Source organism: Pyxicephalus adspersus, chromosome 1 (assembly GCF_032062135.1).
Source record: "Pyxicephalus adspersus chromosome 1, UCB_Pads_2.0, whole genome shotgun sequence".
Taxonomy (NCBI): Eukaryota; Metazoa; Chordata; class Amphibia; order Anura; family Pyxicephalidae; genus Pyxicephalus; species Pyxicephalus adspersus.
This window is the reverse complement of record NC_092858.1, coordinates 128550083-128569624: the sequence shown is the minus strand read 5'-3', so window position 1 is coordinate 128569624 and position 19542 is coordinate 128550083.

Sequence of the window (19542 nt, the reverse complement as noted above, 5' to 3'; positions counted from 1 at the left end):
TTGCGTTTCCTATATATGTCATGCTTATGTTTGAGCATGTCCCAATATACCCCAAAAACTTTTTTCTTCCTACTGTACTTCCCTGTTGGCCAGTGAGCCCTCAAATGACACTAATGAGATCCAAGAGGGCTAGGCTTTCAGCCACAGAAGCTAGTAACTCTGCATAACAAAGCTGCTCTCTGGGGCCCCGGGATTGATACTATACAATCAAACTACAAAGCTGCCAGATGCTAGTAGTGTATTAACATTACAGAGAGTACAGTAGATAGATTAGAACCTTTGTACGTATTTTTGGTTTTCCTCTGGGGAAAATCATCCATGTTTTTGTGCTGTAATCCCTATAGACAAGACAGAAAATAAGGAGGAATCCTAAATCTTCTAAAAAGAACAAGTTTTCAGTGGAAGTCTTCCAAAATGTTCTAATGGCATCTAAGATGGAGATTTCCCTGGCTTTTGGTGGACTACCTCTCTAAGACAGAAAATTAATGGAAATCTTCCAAGCAGAACACATACAGGAAAAACAACTTGTAAGGGATTTTAAACTTTTCCTAATCTTTCTTAAACCAAAACACTCCAAATATACTTTAACCTCAAACTAACACCCAGTCAAAGATTAAACAATGTATCCCCCTCTCCTCACACAAAAAGAAAATTATGACAATACTACATTTATCATGTTATCATGGCAAAAACTAGAGCTGAAAATACTATCATGCCAAAGACATATGTGGTGTAATATATGAATTAAAATGTTGGCACCAACATAAATACACAAAATGTTCAGTGCAAAACTGTCTGCTCTGAAACCAACTGATCTAGAAACCAAAGTATGCTTCATACAAATGTAAGGTTTTCCATCAGGACATCAGGATGCAATTTTAACATGTGTTTGTCCTTGGCAAGAACTACATGTGACACATAACCCATTGTCTGAGTACATTTGCTAAACTCATTCCACTTCTGTGTTCTTTGATTAAATAAGCACCTTGACTTATAATTACATCCAGGTCACTGAGCACAGTTACTAAAAGCGTAAGTGTACTATTTTTACTTTAAAGTGAACCATTTCACATCCATAACATGTAAACTTTGCAACCCCATAATGTGCACTCTCAGTTGTTTTTAATGCATGCTTTCTTTTCCAATATTTCTGTCTCAGCTTTTCCAAATGTAAAAACTAAAAACAAGTGCAGTCAATACCTAGGCTCTCTGTTTTTAGGCTTTCCAACCACTTTTCCTGGTCAGAGATGCAAATCTGCTGCCCTGCAGAGGACAGTGACGCATGACTGTCACAGGAAGGACACAGATATATTTTTCCGTGGAAGCTGCAATTGGTAGTTTGACTTGAATGGGTGCCTCTAATACCCCTAAAAGAGTTGGTTGTATATTTTTTTTTCTGAGTATTAAATTAATTTGGAACTCATACTACTCATACTAAAGTCGTATGACTCTTTGAGCAACGTAACCTCCTCCCCACAGTTAAATACTGAAATTACTGATCCGAAGAACATGTACCAGTCAGGAAAGACATACAGTCAATGCAGTTAGAGAGATTTAAACAGCCAAGAAAGACATACTAGATTTTTTTACCTTGTTTACTTGATCCCCCAAAAATTCAGGATTTGAATTACAAATATAGCTTGTCCAGCTCCACTCCATATGCTATAATATTTTTCTCTTGGCAGGTCTCCTTTAAATTGATAATAATATAAGGCAGGACTGGTTTTAGGTGAGGCAAAATGGACAATTACCAAGAACAACTACCTTTTCTTGGGCCCAAACTGACAGAATAGCATGTGAGCGGGAGGTTAGAATGCAGTGCTTTTGGGGACCCCATTTCATATTTTGGCCATATTGATTTTGTCTAAAAACATCCCTGTACACAGCAACAACACATAAAATGAATACACTTCTCAGGGTTCAGTAGCCTGAAATCCTTGAGCCCCATTTTCAAAAAATGATTGTCCTCCTAAAGCGGGCCTATCACCACAATTTTAACATTAAATAAAAGGGTGGCTATACTTTTTGAAAATATTTTAAGGGAGTTCTCCCCTTTTGTCTTTATAGCTGCAAGAATAAAGCTGTGGGCTGCTCCTTCTGAACATACCGAGATCAGCCATGTGTCATTATGGGGTTTCCTATAATAAAAATGCTCGATCTCACACATGCTCAGTATTTCTTTTTTTTGTGAAAATTTTGCTTTACACAAATAAGACCAATATACTGGTGATTTATTTTTCATGGTGTCTGCAGTATAGTGATGTCACAGGTTCTCTTCACTTACTTCCTTCTATAATTGGGCGAATTCTAAATGCTGTGGAAGGGAGAGGATTGGAGCTGTATTTCTGTTTGGGTAAATCTGAGGAGAACAATGCCAGAAAGGAGGTAAGTATTTCAGCTTGAGTTCTTTTTTTAACCTATACTAAAAAGCATCTGTGGAACAAACAGAATTTTTTTGTGTTTTGGCTGAGCTTGTGTTGGATTTTAAATTCTGAATTAGACTTGCCACAAACTTATTTCTGCAGGAAACAGAACACGTGAACCCACCTAGCTATCCCTTTTAGAAAATGCACAGGTGGAATAGTGCTGATAGAATAATAAATCCCAACACTAAGTGTATTACCCTAATTCTGTCCAGTGCTGACTTTTAGCTTAAAAATGTAAAGTTGGAAAAGAGATTCTGACACAACAAAATTCTCAGAATTAAAGTAAAGCTCCAGGTTTCTTTTCTAAAAACCCTTCTCAAATTTACTATGCCCATTGCAGATTCTTACCTGCTTCTGTTGTAGAAAAAAATGTACGTAAGCCTTACCATGAACTTCTTCAAATTGCCTTAATTATCACCACCAGAGCAGCCTATAATAAGAAAAAGATGAACCCCTGCCAAAGCTAATCACTCTTAAAAGGAATGTAATTTCTTGGGGTGTTCTATACACAAACACAGCATAGTAACCCCCCAGGCAGCCTCCATGCATGCAGATGATCTTTGAATGTTTTGGCAATTTTAGAAAACCGCATATTAAAATGAAAAGGTAAAAGCATTAAAATGGTACTTCTTCATGGAAGAGTAAGGGATTTGGACCTGCTCACATTGAGACTTTCCATCATTACCCTGTGTGTTAAATACAGCCCTCAACTGCCTGAGGCATTTCATACTGCTAGAAGCACATCAGCATCAGTCTGATAATTTCAGTTATTAGAATTGGAGGCATAGATTGCTTTTATTAAGCCATCTTTAGCAAACCTAACTTCTTTGTGAGCCGTCTGCTTTTCTGGGCTAAAGTATATAAGTTTGTCCACAGATGGGACAGTATCCATCTGGAAGCAATGAGTTAAGATGGACAGATTTTCCAATAGGTTGTAATTAGGGCTTCCGACTGTCAAAGGTGCTTCTAATGACCTCCAAGCTGTATAGCCATGGCTTGATAATATTATAGAACACTTAGAAGCATTGCTTTAGTTGTGATATGTGAACTATGGTGCAACATTTAACAGTTGGTGGTACTACTGCTCCTAGTTATTCAATATGGGTGGCTAAAGGTGAGATGCTTCTTGTAAAGTCTTAACCAACGGCCTGGTTCACAGTCTTGAGCAACCTTACCATCCACCTGAAGGTAGCAAAGTCTTATGGGAAAAGCCAGACAGGAGGGTTCCTCATTCAATACACACTTAGGCTACGTACATCTGATAATCGCCTCAGCGCTGATTTTGGGGCGAGAATCTGGCGTGTGTACAGAACACCTTGTCTGTTGTTCCGAAGTGGATCCACGGACAATGAAGGATCATAATGAAAGTGAAGTGAAAGTGAAGGGGAGAGAGCACAGTTGGGTGCCGCTCCGTCATTCTCTCCTCTCCATGGAGCAAAAGCTCTTGTTCATGCAATCTTGTGTCGTTGGAAAGGATAGTGAAAGATCCTTTCCCAATGACAATTATTGCACGTGTGTGTACCCAGCCTTAGGTGAACATCTTTCAGTGGGTGAACAACAATTGGGGCCCAAAATTGCTGATCTAGTCAAAAAAAGGGCAACCATGCTTAAGCACTTACGTCTTTTGCTTATTTCATTATTAAGGAATATTACATTTCCTTCAAAACCTATGTTTTTTTTGAAAGAATCATTTTTCCCTAATATTTTTAAAAGGTTGACCAAGAGAACAAAGATACAAAGGTCAAATGCAGCACTCAACAAAGCCACAGCATGCATCTTTCCAGAAAGCAACTTATGCAAGTGATCACGGCTATACAGCTTCTATATGCACAGGTCTTTGATGGAAAATATAAACATCTTCCACCTCCTTCCCTAAGGCACAATTTAGGAGACACAGCAGGATGATTAAACTGCATTTATCCTCAATAAAACCACAGGCAAGTAGAAATGTATATATTGGGATTACACACTGATCTGTTTCAGGTTTTATAACGAATTGTAATGTTGCCCACAGACAGGTTGATTTTTTTGGTGCAGATGTACCGCACACAAAAATAAAAAAAATATTTTCAAGTTGTTAGGAAAAATGTGACTGTCATCATGGGTACTTAGCAACTGTACAGAAAACTGGCAATTGATCAGATCCTTGCAAAGCTGTCATCAGATAATCCCTTTCAATGCTACGAATGGCTGTGTTAGACTTTCAGCATTTAAAATGCACCGAACATTGTTTAGTTACTGTGATCTCACAGAGTGCTATCACATGAATGACCTGGCCAATTGAAATGCTGAAACAAACAGTACATACTGCATCCTAATAGAGATTTTTTATGTGCTGTACATCTTTCTGTGGTTTTGTCACACAGGCAGGAAAATTTTGATACATTAGCTTTCACCACCACTAGGTTGATTCTTGATTGATTGGCATCAGTGCACCCTACCCTAGGACAACTTAACATTAACCCTCCTTGTAACCCTTAGGCCATGTTCAGACTGGCTCTGAGTTTACAACATAATTATTGCTGGCTTGGGAGAAACACTACATGTAGGATCTACCAGCGACCCCCAATAGAAAATGAAGGCAGGGCAGTTAAGCTCTTCTTTCTGATGCCCACTGTGAAATGTGCAAGTGCTGGTGGTGGGAATGACCAAGCAGCTGGCAAGGTTACCAGTTGCTTAGAGCTTCTGCTGCAGGTCTAAACCTTCCCTAAGGCCTTGTTCACACTGACTGCAATTTCAGAAGTTAAAGAAGCACATTGTGTTTATTGCACTTTTACTTTGTCTATATACGTATAAAAAAAACAGAAAATTTGTAATAATGCAATATTTAAAATAAATACTTTTAAGTGAAACTGAGTACAGCTCTATATACACTCTAGATAACTGTCACCTGATTGTCATAGGCAAAAACCTATGTGTACAGTAGTCTCCCAACAATGTTAGCAATCCACTGGGCAGATCTTTCAACAACCAACAGGGGATGACCGCTTTCACTTTCTGTGGTGGAGGATGCAGCAGATTCGTCCTACTCATCCTCCCCTCTGCCTTCTGTATATAACTGACCAGCACTGTGTGTACAGTGGTCATTTGTTCTACTGTCCCTATAAATAATCGTGAATGATTGTTTGCAGTGTCAGGATTCTAGTATATGTACATAGTTTAGGTACCCACATTTGATTTCAATCTTCTGTGAGCCCTGAGAGAGTAGAAGGGTGACTTTACCAGTCTTCTTCTGATCAGTTGCTGTCCAAGTCAGGAAGATGCTCAGGTTGTATTACCTAATTATTTAAACCTATTATAGAAAATGTATATAACATAAAAAGTGAGGTAACCAACTGTACAAAACTCAGTGCTGTACAGAATTAACTGTACATACTTTGGCATGTAAAAAGATTAAATTGGTATACTTTTTGTTTGCCTGAAGTTGATCCTTCAGCTAACTTATCTTTTTGCATTTTCACCTCAGCTTTGGCGATCCTCTACGCCAAAGACCAAGTGCATATCTAGGGGCAGTCATAAATGGGATTATAATTACAAATGATGTGCTCGTTTTGAAGATTTGCTTGAGATTACTGGGCCATTGCTGATCACCTCGCTGGTAATTATCAGAGCCTCCAGCATTCGGAGCAGCTTGGTATTACACAAGCATTTTTTTTTTACAGAGGGTTATGCAATGGGCAGTGGGGAAGCATCAAAGTGTCATCCGGCTGTTACCACAGGGCGAGTTTCATGGTAGGTGCTTGTGTTCAGAAGATTTGTGCAAGCACCGGCAGATACATTTCTGTTCATTGTGCTCAGCAAGAAAATCTGTCCATGGCCAGCCTTTTATTTCTGTGAAATCCTATAAATTCTAAAAATGTGGAAGCCTTCATTTCCCACCACAATAAAACAGATTTTACCTATAGAAACATTCATTTACTTTTGATCTTTACATTTATTTGTGCCTAAAAAGTGGCTTCAATTAAAGTGAACCTTTCTCTTTGCCCACTCAGTTTTCTCAGTTGTTTGTTAAACCCTGTTCTATATTTCTTCCCCCTGTACTCCACTCTTGCCATGCTGTTGTTCACCACGTCTGAGGTAAATAGCACTCACATATGCAGTTTTTCACTGGTATAGAGCTTGCACAAGGCTAATAACAAATCTTCTTGTCCCACGAGACACTGCTGTGGCTCCCATGATTGGCTGCTCTTGTAGTGAGTGCGGCATATAGAAAGGAAGAGGGCATAGTTACATTGCAATGGAGGGTTAATATAGAAATATTCCAGACACACTCCATATAGTAACCAGACCTCATGACTTCCAGGGGCTCATAATGACAGACAGATACAGACTGTGACACAGGAGGAGGAGAGAACCCTGCCCCGAAGAGCTTACAATCTAAGAGGTGGGGGAAGCAGCACACAATCGGAAGGGAGATGTACTTAACCTTCCTGGCAGTATGAATAATGAGTATATTTAAATGTAAAAGTGTTACAAAATGTAATGTAAAATGTTTAAATGTAAAAGTGTTACATTTAAAAATACTCATTATTTTGAATTTCCTGGTCCCACCTACCCGCTTCATGGTCCCGCCCTCCAGCCAAGGCTTGCAAGCAGATGCCCCGCCAGTATCTGCTTTCCCTGGCCTCACGTCCCCAACGTTTACACACCGGAGACGCAGGTGTCGGGCATCGCTGGAGAAAGCCGCGGGCACTGCTGGAGGACGCTGCTGGAATATGGGAACCAGGTAGGACTTTAAAACTCCCTGGCAATTTTACCGCTTTTGGCACTGAAAGTTAACCCTGAGCCACACTCGGGAATACCACCGGGGAGATTAAAGAGACTCTCACCACCAAAAGAACTCCCTGCAAAAAAGATTGGTTTTATTTTTTCTTGTCCCACTACTATCTCAGATCTTTCTTGAAGAGCTAAGGCAACTAAAGTACTTTCTGGGAAAACTGGGTGTCTGGTCCTTTGTGCTGTGGTTTCATATGCCAACCACTTTACCACCTCAGTCTTGTAGGAGCGGCCTCCTGAATCTGATACTTCCGGAAATGTTATACACAGAAGATTTGACTGGCAAAAGTTCTTACAGGGCGCAAAGAATAGAAGCACTGTCAGCAGAACTTTCTAGCATGATTTATTTTTTCTTACAGGAACCTTATATGTGAATGAAATAAGCTTATGAACCCTGGCAGCAGCATAATAACCATGAGGAGCTTCCATTTTAGGGCCCATTCCTGACAAATGTTTTCAGTCCTGGACAAGATCCATTCCAGTTTTGCTGGATCACCCAGGTTCCCCCATAATGGTCTATCTTCTCCAGTCTTGGTGTGCTTTAATAAATCAGGGCCACTATGATTTTTTGTTGCATTTTGTTCTTAGAGCCTGATGGGAAATATACAGCTGGCTTGAATAAAGCACTAGTAAAACACATATTGCAATTCTAGTGTGTATTCCATGGGTTCTCATTCACATATTGATGCCCTAAACCTAAGTTCAGATTGGTGGTGAGTTTGTGGTGTGGTCACATCTTCTTCACATCCATGAATTGTATACATGATTGAGACATGTAGGGAATAAATGAAATGGTAGTGAGGGTTTGAGTACTGCCTGCAGTCAAATGTTTAAATGTTGATTTATTAAGAAGCAAGTCAGTGGTTGGGGCTGGCAATGGTCCTCTCTACCCACCATCTGAACTTGGCCTAAAGATGCAGCAAATATGATTTTTAATGTATTGGTCTCTTGGGCAGCGTACTGGCTCAGTGGTTAGCACTCCCATCTTAGCAGCGCAGGGTCCCAGGTTTTAAATCTCAGCCAGGGCACTATCTGCATGGAGTTTGCAGGTTCTCCCTGTGTTTGTGTGGGGTTTGTTCCAAAAAAAACATGTAGTTAGGTTATTTGCCCCCCCCCCCCTTAAAAATTTACCTATAATAATATATGACAATGGGGGGGACATCAGATTGTGAGCCCAATCGAGGTACAGCTAGTGACATGACTATGGACTTTGTACAGTGCTGTGTAATCTGTTGGTGCTATATAAATACTGGATAATAATATTTGACGTGAAGTTCTTCATTGGTTATAATGTTATTTTACGTGCTTCTAATGAGCTGTGATTGTTCCGTATAGCGCACATAAAATAGTTGTAAAATGGCTTAATTGGCCATGAAGAAGGTGTGTGGCCAGCACAGGAAGGTTTGGGCATCCTCACAGCACAGGACTGCATTATAAGTGCTCCTCATTACTCCAGCACGCAGCAGCCATGAATGAATATTTTCCTGACAGGCTGAGCCCGGCCTGCCACATGTGTTCCCTTTCCATCAGTGTGTTGACGGATGATCAGGCTGAGGAGCTGCGTGAACACGGACATAATAGGATTGCCTGCAGCGTCTGTCAGCCCGTCCTCCCGCCTCACACAGCCCTTGGGCGCTGACCCAGAGGTCATAGCAATGTGTGCGGCGCTCAGGGAGGAGGAGGGAGCGTTCAGGCCTCTCAGGGAGCGCTCAGGCCTCTCAGGGAGCACAGCACGTACAGGCATAGGGCACGAGTGCCGTGTGGAGAGCAATTTACTAAGCACGTCAATTGCTGCAACGCACGCAGGATTATTTTAGGCTGTTTGAATGCTGTTTTACAGTGGCATATGCCGAGCTGTATTCCTAAGAATTAAAAAAACCGACTTTGTAGGGTAAAGCGTTTAGCTGAGGTGGGGAATCGTGCTCTGAGGTATAGAGAACAGCGAGAGTGAAGCGCTATATACTACAGACTTCACTTGCCTGGTAATAATGCTTTGGGCCTGTCCCCATGACAAACATAATGCCTGCCATTCAGTGGGAGATTTTAGATAAAATAGGACTCTGGGCAAAAAGTGGGGCCCCAAATCCACGGCATTTCAGCTCCCCTGCTACCCCCTCATGTGTCTGCCATTGCTTGCTGAGATAGCTGGCTTCTCTTCCTGCAAATCCTAGTTGTCAGCACAGCCTGGATGTAGGGCAGAAATCCAGAGTATTGGTGACCCCATCCAGCTGCTCGTTGAAGTCCTTATTGTTGTGGACAGCTGGAGGTGACAGGATGGGGCCCTTGTCATGGGCGATCTTCTCAGTCAGATATTCCAGGACGGTGGCCAGATACATGGAAGCTTCATCCCCAGCAGGCAATGAACATAAACACTGGGAAGTGGGGGGGGAGAAATTTCTACCTAAACTCTGACCTTTCTGTCATGTTTACTGCATCCAGACATAACTAGAACAGGTTCTTTAAATCCAGGGGTAGAAGATGCGGCCACCTTGGGCAGATACAGGATCTTCAATCTGTGCTACTAAAGTAGTTTCCACTAAAGGGAGCACAATTTGGGCTTTTGCAAAATTACCTTGTGCCAGCACTGCCTGAATTACTGATCCAAGTATGCAGCTAAGAACTCTCTGACTTTCCTAATATATAGGTTTGGTCCACTTCTGGGCTTCAGAACGTATAGAAACTAGAAGCGAGAACAAAAACCCACCTTAACTCAAGCTAGTCTTATGGGAAAGAACTAACCCAACCATTGCTCACTAAATGGGGAAAGCACTTACCCCCCTCCCTAAAACAATCTAGGGTTAGTGTACATGCTTGCTGCTAGGGCTCGCTAGGTGTTTATTGCCAAATGCCCTGTGTGAACTCCCCCTATTCTGCTGGCAAGGTCACACACAGCAGGGAGTTGGCGACAGTCATCATTGGGGAGCTGGGCGGCGAACGTGACTGACAAAAATTCTCAACGTGCTCAGAGAAATTGCAAAAAAAATGCTACATCTCAGATTCCACAGGCCTCAGCATATGAAAGTAGAACTAAAGTGAAAAAAATCAAACTTAGCTTTATTCCTGCAGATGGTGCTGGACCATTCCTCTAACGGGTCCCATTCTTTCCCGGAATTCTTCGTCCTGGCGCAGAAGAAGCACCGGGCGCCTCCAATTTCTGTCTTCTTTTCCGGTCTTTTTGCTACGTCATTCGATTTCCCATTGCGCAGGTGCAAGATCTGGTGACATGCCCGCTGTAAAGGGGGAAAAAAAAGGGCTGATCTCACTGTGCATGCGTGAGATCAGCAGCATCTCTTTCCCCTCAGTGTAGGAAAATGCCCCTTCTGTGCATGACCAATATCAGGCATGCGCAGAAGCCAAGATCCTCCCAGGATGCGTGACGTAGGTATCCTGGAAGGCTATCAAGACTTTAAGTGGGTAGTGCTGCACTTTTTTTTTTTAAATTAAGTTTTTACTTAATATAGTTGTCTACCCTTTTATGTAAAATAAAAATGTTGAGTTTAGGTGCGCATTAAATTTTAAAGTTCATGACAGTACAAAAAGACTTAGCAAGCTTGTTGTTTTTTGGCTTGTTTGGAAGAGTTGCCAGGAGAAAGCCTCTTTTCTATAAAAAGAACATAGCAGTATGGCTTAGAATTGCAAAGTTGCATCTGAACAGACAAGATCCAAAAGTGGAGATGTTTGGTCATAATGCTGAGCACCACATTTGGCATACTTAAAGTATTCTAGAATCAAATGTGTGGCCCTCTATGTGACAGCTAAAGCTCAATCAAAATTTGTTTATGCAACAGGACAATAATCTCAAGCATACCAGCAATGGCCCAGTAAAAGTCCAGACCTAAACCTGATTGAGATGCTGTGACATTACCTTTAGAGAGCCTAAAGCAGAACTGAAGTGAAAAAAAAATGACACCCATTTGCTTGCCCAGATCCGTCGATCCACCTGGAACTGTCTTTCATACTATCCCGCGTCGCCCTGGTTTCTAGACAGAAGGGGAGGGAGATTGTTTTTTTTTTTTTTTTTTTTTAAATGGAATTTAATGAAAAAACAAAACACAAATTGTGGTGATAGCTCCGCTTTAAGATGGAAAAATAATGCAAACATTGAATTAAAAAAAATTGCAATTTCTATTTCCACCAATATGTATAAGATAGGAGCATTGTTACCAAGCATAGAACGCATTGGAAGCAGAACTGTGTATTTCCTATGTTGGTCCTATGTTAGTCTCTAGAAATAAAACCATAGAAATGTTTTTCCTCCAAATAGCTGGGCAAATATATCATCTTTACTAGGATTGTGTATTTATGATTCAGAACATCAGTTCCCTATAAATAACATTTTTTTAGTCTGGTAGCAGGATCTTATTACTAGATTTCTTGGTGGTCTCTGCATTGTAGACCAATGGTGGGTGAAGGACCCATAGCAGTAACCTGCACTTTGCAAAGAAGTCCCTCTAAAATGTGCCATTTTAATATATCTGAGCTCACTCACAAAGTGATGCAAGTATGCAGTCTCTTATCTCGTATTTGTGTATTTTATACCGACATGTGTCAGCAGCGCCACCGAGTCTGCTGCGTCTTGAGAGGATGATTTATTCAGGTTGGTGTTTATACATTAACCCTTCTATATCTCACAGTATTCCAATCAGCAAATCAAACGGCTAACCTATGAAAAAGCTTAAAGAATCCTAGCAGTGAAACATATTGTATTGGATATGTTTATGTGATCATTAGCATTTAATATATGATTTTTATTATGTGCCTTCAAATGGATTTTATCCACATTTACATGTAGACAACACTGTCCATCAAAAGGACAAATATGGGGATTGGGACAAGCTCTAACACTGCCAGAGGTGCTTAAAGCAGAGCCAAACTCTTTGGTGGGTGGTGAGCTTCTTTTACAATCAGCAATTATACACAGAATGCTTTACTGTACAGGACCGCATGGAAGGCGTCATCTTAGTTGCCAGCTTCGTTGCCAGATTCGACAGAGTGGACTTCTATGAAGGCGGTGATCCTCTATGGCCATTAGGTGGCCACTGATGATGTAACTCCTTCGTGGTAGGAGTTACATTTTCTCTGGCGACTGGCTCTGTGTGGCGTTATACGTCATGCGACATACAGTGTGGAGCGCAAGCAAAATGCCACCAAGAGCCAGGGCTTTATATTTTAACAATTTGCATTGCATGTCTTTTTTGTCAATTAATTTTACTTCCTGGTGCCTTTTTGCTTTTTGAGTTTAGGTCCGCTTTAGGCAGTTGCAGAAATTATTTTTTTTTAGAGGAGGATGTCTCTGCTTAAAAAGCTCTATCCAGTTCAGGTGCTCAGGGTTCGAGGTGTTGGCATGCTATAGAACCTATTCATGTGCCATATTTTCAAATAAGCTGGCGGCACACTTGTATACTCAGCTTATTTATTTTCTGGGCTGTACACTCTCAGGAGTCCCATTTTGGACATGAATACCCAAGAATTGGTTCTAATTGTGGAATTTGTACTGTGAAGTCGAGACCAATAAAGTTTTTCAAGCTGAGATCATTAGTGTGTGACCGACTTCTAAGGATCTTTTATATTCTTCTACTTGGATGCATTTAATATATGAAAAATTAGTATACAGTATATCATTTAATTTTTAGTGCACCAATGTTCTTTCTCTATATTTTACATGCAGGTCAAGCTGTCAATCAAAAGAGAACTAACCACTGCATTTCTTTCTGGCTCATGTGTTTATATTTACAGTACCTGATTCACCTACACTGAATGTTTAGTGAATGCCATATTTAATTCTTTAAACATATGTCCATGTGTCTTTAACTGTGTATGACATTTCTCTAGAGGTAATATTTTTCCCTTAATTTGTACCTCTGTTAGTATTTTTTGCCTATATTTTCCAAATTTGGGCAATATGTGAAAAGTGACATTGGTAATGTTTTTTTCATATTGTAGGAGCATAATATATTTACCTTCCTTATTGGGAGTGGTTTGTTCTGGTATTCTTTTTTTAATAATGAAGCCATTGGATTAGGAGCACTGACAAGCTCCTTCTATCTGAATTACAGTATTCTCCGGCGTATAAGGCGACTGGGCATTTGTGCGAAAACTGAGAGGCAGAAGGAACAGTGCATTACTAGTTCTAAGGAATGAATGGGCGCGTTCCTTTAATGAATGGGTGTGTTCTAGTGGAGAGCCAATCCAGGCTCACGTCCTCCTGTGCAGGCTGCACAGGAGGACTCGCGCAAGCTGCACAGGATGCCAGACGTGAAGGAGGACTCGCGGGGACGCCGGACGTGAAGCAAGCTGCAGGTAAGTACCGGTACCCGGCCTATAAAACGACCCCCGACTTTGGCACAGATTTTTCGGTGTTAAAAAGTCGTCTTATACGCCGGAAAATACGGTATGTCATTTTTTAAGCCCCCACCTCCTAGCCTTCAGTAGGCCCTCATACAATGGCCCTGATGCTCTCCAAGACTGGATAGGATACACTTTCATAAGTGAATCTGAGTGATCCAGAAAACCTGGAATGAATTTGGTCTGGGATTTAAAACATCTGCTAGCAAATGACTGAAGAAATCTATTCCATGTTTTCTGGATCACCCAGCTTCACTGACAAAAGTGTATCCTCTAACCTTGGAGAGCTTTAATAAATCAGGACCAATATTCCTGCCTGTTATATGAGCATGCAGGGAAATAATTTGAGCTGACAGCTACCGCAAGACAACCGGCCACACCAATATTGATTATAGATTAGCAGCTATTGTGATAACTGTCAGTCTGTTTCTGTTGGTGAGTGTTGTCCTATCATTGCTGTTCCTCTTTGCTGGTGTAATTTCTCCAGGTAGTTTTGCTGTTTTCTGACAATTGTACAATGTATGGACTATAAAAGCTGTTCCCTCCAGTATTGTAGTCAGAGAGAGCTAAATGACACAATATATAGCAAATGCATACTGTTTCTTTGCCTAATATCATTGCATGTGTTTGACTTACTCATTGTTCTGCTAGGTAGGGTGACCTTCCTATTGCTTCCAAGTCATTGTATTCCTAGCAGTTAGCATTGGCCACAAGCAGTGCTGCATTATCTCTCTCCTAAATGTTTGGTGTATTAGATAGGAAGTAATCCCCTGTGATAAGTGGGTTGCAATAAAATACGCATATAGCAACATGCATGTGTATTCTGTTTACAAACAGCAGACTGATTCCTGAAATAATGGAAATGGAGCATCATAATCTCAGCAGTGGAGAATACATAGCACTGGTTTCTATGTTTACATGAGAGGTTTGCACACATGTATGTCTTTATTAGTGTTTCCAGGCAGGTCTCTATTGATATGTCATGTGCTCCTAGAAATGAAGAGGTTACAGGAACAAGCAGAGGATAAGAATGCTCACCAAGGGCTTTCCACTGAACACACACAGACACAATCTGGCAGATCTGGAAGAGATCACCAAGCTCTGCTGATTGCCAGCAAAGGATAAATTAAAGTGGCGAACTCTATGTGTCACAGTGCTTTCCACAAAGAACGCCTTAGTGCCTCGTCTATCCTATTTTTTGCTACAACTGTCTTCTCAGAAACTGGCCATAAATGCATTTCCTAGCATAAGCATTTGTTTGTATGTGTGGGAGGAAGGTTAACAAAGACAGTCAGATTCTACTTTATGCTCAAGCGATGATCGAAAGGGGAAATAAGCCAGGCAGCTTGGAAAATACAATTTTCTTGTAAGAAAAAAAAACAAAAGGAAAAACGTAAAAACCAACCGGGGGAAAAAACTCAACAAATATTAGGCGAGGCTGATGCAGCTCCATGGTAGATGTTGCATTCATTCTGAAGCAGTGATTACATTGCTGAAAGAAGGGGGTTGAGAAAAGAGAAGCTGGAGGTATGGAGGAATGATCAGGACTAGGCAGTATACCAATGAAGAACAGAAGCTTCCCCACAACTATTAGGTATCTGTAAGAAGTTTTAAATGAGTGAAAATATGTGCTCTTTAGCATATCATTAAAGGGGCCCTCTGTCTTCCTATTCTACATCTTGAGGCTAAGTACACACGTGCAATAATTGTCGTTGGAAAGGATCTTTCATGATGACAAATGATTGCACGATGCATGAGCAAGCGCTGTACATACAGCACCATTCTGCTCTATGGAGAGGGGAGGGGAGAACGATGGAGCTGCACCCTGCTGCGCTATCTCCCCCTCCACTTTCATTACTATCATTTGTTGTCTATCGTCCGTGGATTCACCAGAACAGTCATTTGGACGATGGTCAACGAGCCATGTACACACGCAAGATTCTCGCCCGATATCAGCCCTGAGCTGATCAGACGAAAACCATTGCATGTGTATACCTAGCCTAAGACTAAAGCTACGTACACACTTCCAATAATTATCGTTGGTAAACGAACGACGAACGATCCTGCACGATATCTGCGAACGATCGTATAGCACCGATCCTGTACATGCAGATAACAACACGATCGTTCGCAGATATTGTACACACAATAGATGCGATCGTTTGAACGATACAGGAAGTGACGTGCACCACAGGAAGTGAGCGAACGTTCGTTCACCGCGCAAGCTCAGACCATGGACGATCAATGAACGACCGTACACACGATAGATGGTAAACGATCGTCGTCCAATCCGATCCGCCGGTCCGGTCGTTCATTTCCAGCGACTATTCTCGTTCGTCGGCGTCGTTGGTTACTTTTTTTACGAACGATTTTTGCCCAATCAATCGTTCGTTCGTCGTTCATTTCCAACGATAAAAATTGGAAGTGTGTACGCAGCTTTAGTCTTTTGTTTTTAAGCAGTACTACTGTGATTTAGCCCCAAAGGCCTGCTTATCAATGATAAGAAAGGTAAAATCCCTGTTTTTAGGATACCTTGTATAGGCAGCACTGGGTCAAAGGTTTGTATCTGAGCCAGGGCACTATCTGCAAGGAGTTTGTATGTTCTCCCTCTGTTTGCGTGGGTTTCCTCCCACAGCACAAAAACAATTAGGTAAGGTAATTAGGTTTCCCTCAAAATTTACCTTAGACTGTATAAATGACATTTGACTGAAGTAGGGACTTTGTAAAGCGGTGTGTAATATACGGGCGCTATATAAATACAGTTATTAATAATTATATAACCACACAATAAGATTTTGTAATACGCATATGTTGCTGGGTAAAGCAGTATACCAAGCACATGACAGTAAAATACATTTCTGGGGATGTTCCGTAAACAAACAGAATAACAGAATGCCTGTGGTTGCCATTTTGACATTGAGTTTTTTTGGACAGTCTGAAAAGATGTTATTGGTAAAAGTTATTTTTAGAAGAAGTAAAAGGATATTTTTTATAATATGCAAGACTGAATTTGTTTAACAAAAGAGGCTTTTCTTAACCAGAACTGAATTAATATATAAATGAAACAGGGTAACAAAGACTGGCAATTTTAGTATCTGCTTTCCTTTTTTTTTGGGTTCAGGGACCCTGGGGAAGTTGAGATAAGCCAAGGCCATTCTTTTCAACTGCTGCCTATGGCTGTTGTACAGCTTCTTTGCTCGTGGCCTTGGAAAGAAAAAAATGAGCCGTGATACTACGCAGGCTGCAGCAGTCAGCAATGGCGCTGCTGCTGGCGCTTCTGACAGTGGTGGTGGAGAAATGAAAATGTATCAGGAGAGGAGAGGTATCTCCTTGAAACTCCTTGTAAGCACTACATTTATAGAATAGTCTTGTGTGCGTATTTACTGTTTATACTTCTATTTATACATTTCTGCATTCAGTGTATTTAAATGTAAATTTTATTATTACTTAACACACAGGACTGGCTACAGATAGTTGCATTACATAAAACTTTATCATTATTATTTTTTTCAGATGTATATTTAGCTGTTTGCCTACAGTTCAATGTTAAGGTAGCTTTAACTCCAGTGCTGCCAATCGATCACTACCCCTTACTTATCTTCCTTAAAGTTGAACTCCAGCCTAACCCCTATATTTGCTTATTTATAATTAGTCTTCTTTCCCAAAATGATTAGACCCATTTTACTGAACACTGTGACTTTCACACAACAAGCATTAGAAGCTGCAGCAGATATCCTGAGCCCTCTTTGTTTCCTGTTTAATAGATACGCGAATCATCCAGCCCAGTCTTCCCTATTTACTTTCAATGCTGTCTGTTGTTGTGTCCGGGTGCTTCGTGTGAAATGCAAGTGCTGTCAGTACACATATGTCTATGTGCTGATACAGTGTATTAGAGGCAGTGCTGTGATCTGAAAACCCATAATTTGTCCTTTCTGAAGTTTACTATTCTGCTGTCATTTGTACAGAAGTACAGTATATGGTACTGCCCCTACAGCCCCCCGCCCCTCCCCCTTTCCTATGATTCCCTTTTTTTGTTCTTTATTTGAATATTGAATGCAACTTGTACCTGTTTTTGATTATAGCAGTGTATCCTTGTATCTTTGCAAAAACCAAAGATCCAGAAATATTGTAGGGAAGAGCTGCATAGGCAGAATTTGCTGTTCACAGCTGGGAAGTGAAAAGAACTAGCAGGTTCACCAGGTATTTTATATTTAAATCAAGATAGTTAAAAAAATTTGACAATGGACTTTGTAAATCACTGCATAATATGTTAGTGCTATATAAATTCAAGTAAAAAAAAAAAAAAAACTAAAGTAAATAAAACTGATATCTGACTGAATGCATTTTAAATCTCATTAATGTTGGGTTCACTTTACACAGACATATTATTGCTATGAATTAAGTTAAAGGTTAGAGTTAGGGTAGGGTTTAGGTTAGAGTAGAGCTGGCAATAGGCAGTGGATAGTCAAATTTGTACATGTTCATGTTCCTAAAAAGCAGAAAAGAAAACGAAGTTCTCATTAACATTTGTAGCTACCAGAATTGCTTGGGGTTAGGTTGAGGGACAGGGAGTCATATTTAGGTCAAGGCTTCTGATTATGGTTAGAGTTTTGAGTGTTGCAATTAGGTTTTGGTTTCAGCCTGGGTTAAGGGATAGGATTAGGTGAAAAGAGAGGGTCAGGGTAAATTACTAAGATAATAGCTTTGTATATGAGTATTGCTTTACCTAAATAATATTTAGAGCCCAGTTCATAACTGAATGGAAAATTAACCAAGCCAATTTTCTGAATTTAGAATCTACATACTGTGCTATAATCCTCTACTGATGTGACCAAACCCTGTGGTCAGTTAAAGCTCTGCTGTCTTCCAGCAATGGGCCTGATTTATTAAAGCTCTCCAATGCCGGAGAGGATATACTTTTATCAGTGAAGCTGGGTGATCCAGTAAACCTAAAATAGACCTGGTCCAGAATTGAAAATAATTGCTAACAAATAGATAATTACTTCTACAGCTCAATTTAATGTGTATCCTCTATTCTCTATTTAATAAATTAGGCCCAATGAAACACTAGAGTCAGGTAGATTGTGCTCTGCCCCCCCCCCCCATTCACATCTGTAAAATGCCAGCAAATATCAGAATGTGTGGTGCCCTATGTACAACACATAACTTGTAGAATATATCATTTCCTCTTTGTTTCCATTTTTTGTATGTACTGAAATTCAACAAGAGTGAAGTTTTGTTTAATACAATTCACAGACAGACTAGTCTCTGACTTGATTGCATGTCATTGAACTTTTTGGTGGAGTTAGCTACAGTGACACATTAAATCAGTAGCACAGTCTGTTATCATAAAAACTGCACAAACTGTGCACACACATTAGTCACATTCTGGGCCTGATTTATTAAAGCTCTACAAGGCTGTAGAGGATACACTTCATCAGTGATGCTTGGTGAACCAGCAAACCTGGAATGGATTTCCTAAAATCATTAGCTACTTTCTAGCAAATGTTTTGAATGACGGACCAGATCCATTCCAGGTTTGCTTGATCACCCGGCTTCACTGATGTACTGAAGTGTATCCTCTCCAGCCTTGGAGAGCTTTATTAAATCAGGCCCTCTGTTTTGAGTAGACTGGAGATCAGAAAGAATATTATATGCTAAATATATAAAACAACATCTCTTTAAAGTCCTGGCTACTATAACTTTTACAGCATCCCATCTATTTAATTACCAACTTACAATTTTTTCAGAAATACTGATCATCAAACTTCATTTATGTCCTAATTATATTATGAATGCCAAGCAAATTCTGTGAACATAGGAATCCAGTGTACTGCACAATTCTATGACACATATCTTGTATAAACTCTAGGGGTCCCATGCCAAAATTGAATATTGCAGCTGCTTAATACACAAAAGCAATTATGTAAATGTACACCCTTTATCTGATACCTACTTAAAGAGGAACTAATCCTGGGCAACTCGCCTGTTCATG